This window comes from Lathyrus oleraceus, chromosome 4 (genome assembly GCF_024323335.1).
Source record: "Lathyrus oleraceus cultivar Zhongwan6 chromosome 4, CAAS_Psat_ZW6_1.0, whole genome shotgun sequence".
NCBI lineage: Eukaryota > Viridiplantae > Streptophyta > Magnoliopsida > Fabales > Fabaceae > Lathyrus > Lathyrus oleraceus.
Window position 1 is genome coordinate 148094407 of NC_066582.1, and position 5281 is coordinate 148099687.

Consider the following 5281-nt stretch of genomic DNA (forward strand, 5'->3'; position numbering starts at 1 on the left):
GGTACTCCACGGGAACCGTTTTGAATGTTCTTTACAAGAATAAGTTTTATTATCTGAAGATTACTCATGAAAGGGGAAACAAGGGGTTAATAAATAAGTGTGCTTGCCAAGGATTTGGGCCCTCGTGCCTAGGTATCCTCATTCGTGCAATGAGGAAATCAGAGCTCCATAGTTCGTGGAAGTAGTACGGAGGCGTTAGTTGTTTTTATAGACAGTATCAATATTCGCGTTCTACTATCGACTGGCTTGTATGCTTGAGCATGAGAGCTTTAAGCATATGTCTATTTGCGATAGAATGGATAAACTCGGACCACACTCTAGCAGTTAAACATTGCTTGCTCACTCATGGAGGCTTAAGCGTCGTTCACAATAGAACGAAAGTAACACACCCTTTCTGAAAAGGTTTTAAACGGAAAATGAATCCCAAAGGCAAAACTGAGTTTGATGAGGTGAGTTTGCTTTTATTCTAAAATGGGAGTCATGATTTAAATCGTACTAAAGTCTATGAATGGAGATGAATACAGTGAGCAACTGGGTCATTCGTCCCGCACCCAAAGATATTAAGAATGAGGATAAGAATTCTCCACTCTCATCCCTTCTCCATTGCTTAAGGCTCGTATCGTACATTTCCAATCGTATGGTTAATTGTTTTTGAGTTTTATTCACAAAATGGTTTTAGTTTTACTGTGAAAACAAAAGGATAAAAAGAAACCCAGGGAGGTTGAAGTCTCATCTTCAGTCTGATCTTCACGTTTGGTGGAAAGACTTATCAATTATCTGATTTAAATTGCACCAAAATTTATTAATATAGATGAATACAATGAGCAATTGGGTTATTCATCCCGTACCAAAAGATATTCAGAATGAGGATAAGAATTCTCCACTCTCACTCCTTTTCTACTACTTAAGGCTCATGACGTGCAATTTGCATCATAATCGATGAGTGTTGAAGTTGAATTTCCTTGCAGCTTCCTATGATGAAGGGTTGTCCTTGAAGAATGAAGAGGCTTGAGAATCAACTTGAATCAAATTGTGTTAAAGCCTATAAATAAAGGTGAATACGATGAGCAACTGGATCATTCGTCCCGTACCCAAAGATATTCATAATGAGGATAGGAATTCTCCACTCTCACTCCTTCTCTATTTCTTAAGACTCATGGCACACGACTTGGCTCATGATCGACAAGTATTAAATTTGACCTTTGTAATGCTTGAATAGTAGTCCTGTCTTGTACTGACTTGAATTGCTTGAACTCTTGATCTTGGTCTTTGAATCTTGATTGATGTTGGAGATCCAATGTCTAATACGTCTTGAACACAAGGACTTGCTTTATCAAGTGATCAAGGGTCTTTTGATCACTTGACTAAGCTTGGGGAATTAACCATAGTCAAAGGATTTAGTTAATCAAAGCGTACTTTGATCAACTTAATCAATTGGGAAAAAGTTAGTTGAAAGTGAATATGATAACCTAAAGGGTTAATTGATTAATTAGCATATTTATAAGTCCTAAAATTAGGGGAGCATACAAAATTAGACTGTTTCTAAACCCAGGGGCGAAACAGTCATTACAAACGTTTATCAATTAGGAGATTAATTCTACTTATTTCTAAAAATCTATTTTTCATTGGCCTAATAAAATTCCAGGGAAAAAAGCATAAGAGAATTAATCAATTCTAAAATTCTAATCTCCTAATTAAATCTAATTAATGCTAAAATTCTAGTTAACCTTTAATTAACCTATTCTTAGAATCTAATTAAATCTAATTCCTAAAAATTCTAATCAAGAAACTAATAAACCTAATTAAATCCTAATTAAAATCTAATTAACTAATCCCATTCTAAATCTCAAAATCCTAATCAATCAAACACACACAAAAATAAGGGAAAGAAATAATGCCAAAAAAACATGAAAATGGGCCTTGCGGAATAGTGGTGGTGCAGGCCCGTGTATGAGGGGTGCAGATAGTAAGGAACCGTTTGGGCCCTAGGCCCAAACTGGATCCAAGGCCACACAAGCGAGAACACCGAAGCCCGAAGTGAGAAGTAAACGAAGGCGCTCATGAAACGTATCTGCGAGCGATTATCTCCAAGCTGAAAGAGCTTATATAAAGAAGCTCATAGCAACAATGCGATTCGCACCTCTTCACTCTCTACAATCGCGTTCACGACGCTTTGGTTCCAACATGACGACATGATCAAGGATTCGCGACGTTCCTCAATCAAACATGATTCGTGTCGTTCAATCACAGTTCAAAGATTCGCAAGTCAACTCGCTTCGTGATTATTTGTGCGCAAACAGAAGAAAGACAGTATTGAAAACGAATCGAAGAACTCACCGGATTGAAGCTCCACTTACAACCAGCTATGAATCTTCTCCTTCCTCCGCTTGCTTTCCAATGCCTTCCTCTTCTTCTCCCTCTGTGCTACTATTACGTTGAATCGAGTGAAGTTGCGAGATCGTGAATTTGGGAGTTGCGAATCGTTGTGATGCGAATGGTTATTGATGTGTTTTCTCTGCGAATTGCCTCTTCCTCAGTTCTATCTTCTGTTAGGGATGGAGAATAGATTGAAAAATGCTTAGAATGAAGAGTCCTCCTTTAACTGAATGAAGAGTGTAATTTATAGTGGATTGAGTTAACAGAATGTTAACTCTGTTAATTGGTTCCAATGAAAATCTGTTGGAGGTTAAATCACAGAGTTAGCTTGCAATTAGATTGGGTTAGTTAGGGAGTTAGGATCAATTACAGTTAGTTCAGTGCGTTCTGTTAGAAATCGAAATTATTCTGGAGTTAGTTTGTTAGTGTTAGCTGTTAACTTTAGTTAAACTGTTAGTACTGTTAAGTTTTAGTGGTTCTGTTAGAATGAGCTGGGAAGTTAGTTGGTTAGGAATAATGAACAACCTTGCATTATCTCAATTCAAAAGCAGCTGTGATTTCTGAATGTGTAGTTAGGCTTGAATGTTAAGTGAGCTGTTGCATTGTGGTTATGTTAATTGGTTGATGAAAGTTTGTGTAATTTGAATTGAAGATGATGTTATGAAGTTAATTCACTTTCAGTTTTTTTGTCAAATTCAGATAAAACCGGTTTTACCGTTTGTCAATTGCACTGAATGTGAATGGTTGAATGAATTGCTTGCATTGTGAATGAATAAAAATGAAGTCAACTTAGCTGAACTGAATTACTGATTTTAAGTGGAGATAATTTAGAGTATTGATCGTGCAGAGTTTTAATGCAGTTATTCTTCTGTTAGAGTTATTTGGATGTGAAGTTAGGAAAAGAAATAGATCAGTTCTGTTAAGAAAAAATGATGCAGGTTGGAATGATTATGCAGGTAACTTTCTTTTGCAGGATGAACGAATTTGATCCTGGTGTTCTTCGGCAATGCCTTAGCGAAGCGCTGGAACTTCACCGTTCTCAATCAAGTAGTGCCATCCTCCATGTCAACATCGCAGTTACCATCGAACCGATCTCGGTTCCCTTGGAAGCTAAAAGTGAGATGATTTTGGTCCTCCTTGGCTGGACCAGTACCCACCTTTCTTTCTAGATAATCATGGCTTTTCATTTTGAGTGCGGCCTTTCTCAGTAGATTGTCAGCATTGCCTTTGTTGGGATTATTAAGCTCCTTAGAATCGGCTTATTCTTTTTGATATATTTGAATGTTTATTGATTAATGTATGGTGAAATGATTTGAAATGTTAGACTTGAAAAGTCATTTGTCATGCTTGTGTGAATTGCAGAATTTACAGTGGTGTTTGATACATGATGTTGCTCCTGGTAACTGTCTGGATGAAGCTCACCTTGCACAGGTAGTCCAAAATTCTTTCTTTTAGTCCTATATTGCTCTAGAGAACCATAACCAACCATGATTGCACCATTTAATCGGTTTCGTCTTTGATCAGAAGCCATTAGCATATAAGGTGGAATATTACTGAGCAGAACACTACACAAGTATGAAGCAAAACACCAGGCTATTCACTATTACTGAACAACTTTCATCTGCAAGCAATAATTAAACACTTTCTGCAGGTAATCCACCACAAGCAGCTAGTGAAGTCATGGGCGGTGGTGAGAATGAAAGAGGAAAGAAGGGTAATTTGGGGCTTAGGGACGGTAGCATGATATGTATTTGGATTGCGGTGTGTATTGCATTTGTGTAAATGGTTGTAATTTTTTGTAATTTTTGAATGGAAATTGGTTTAAATGGTATGTATAGAAATTGGTGAATGTAATGTTGGAAACTGGTTTAAATTTTGTTTGAATTGAAATTGTGTAATTGGTTTAAGTTTTGTAATGGTTTAAGGTTGAAAGTAAAAATGTCATTTGGGTTTTTAGATGAACATTGCACTGTTCTTGAATTGAATGTAAATTGGAAGAAATTTGGGATGAAGTGGTAATAACATGGTTTATGATGGTGAAATGTATTTGAACCGATTCCAAAGGTTGAGTTGAAATGTGTACGCAATGCATGGAATATTGTAATTGTAATGAATGTATGGCCATAATGAAATTGGTTTGAAATTTGAATTGGAAAATTGATTGGATGTTGATTGTGAATGAAATCGGATTATGTAATGGGCGTTTTAGATTAATGGGAGTGGCTCCGGGTGGTTTATGTATTACATAGAATGAACATGGTTCAAAGTGGTTTAAAATTTGAAAATGAATCAAGATTAAAAATGAATTTTGTAATGAACATGGTTTGGGATGGATATGTATTGTATAGAAAAGATAATGGTTGGAAAATGACTTTGATTAGATGGTTGACTTTGGTCAACTAGTTAACCAAAAAGTCAACCGTTGACAAAAAGTCAACAATTGTAAAAAAAAGGTGTATTTTCTTATGGATAGCTGAATATGTACCACAAGGCCTCTAAAATACTCCATGCTAAGAATCAAACCAGATGAATACCGACTAGGCAATATAGCATGACCATGCAGAGCCTTGAGTGAATCTCAATCAATGAATCATGACCATGAATCTTCTAAGCCCATGAACCATCCATAATGGACCACATGAATTAGATGAAACCTCAATCTTGAATATATACCCCACTGATGATGATGCCATAGTCAGAAACTAGGGTTTCCACCCCCTCAAAGTAAGCCACATGATTCATGACCTTCCAAGATTAATGGCTAGGGTTTTGATGGATCCCAAATCCAAAAGTCAACCAAGCAAGGCACTTGAACACCAATTATCCCTGATTAGGGTTTTAAACCAAGCACAAAGCTCCTCAAATACATATCAAGCCATGAGCCCACCATTAGGGTATCGAAGTC

The 5281-nt window shown here is 36.7% G+C and overlaps 1 long non-coding RNA gene across 2 annotated transcripts; it reads left to right on the forward strand.

Moving 5' to 3' along the window:
* The first annotated feature begins 2052 nt into the window (after positions 1-2052).
* LOC127074200 (uncharacterized) lies at positions 2053-4274 on the forward strand. 2 transcript variants are annotated; one of them, XR_007785945.1, is made up of 3 exons: positions 2053-3807; positions 3901-3949; positions 4028-4274. It is a non-coding gene; the product is annotated as an uncharacterized LOC127074200 (long non-coding RNA). The 2 variants fall into 2 exon arrangements; XR_007785944.1 differs by having other exon boundaries at positions 3901-4274.
* Positions 4275-5281: the final 1007 nt, after the last annotated feature.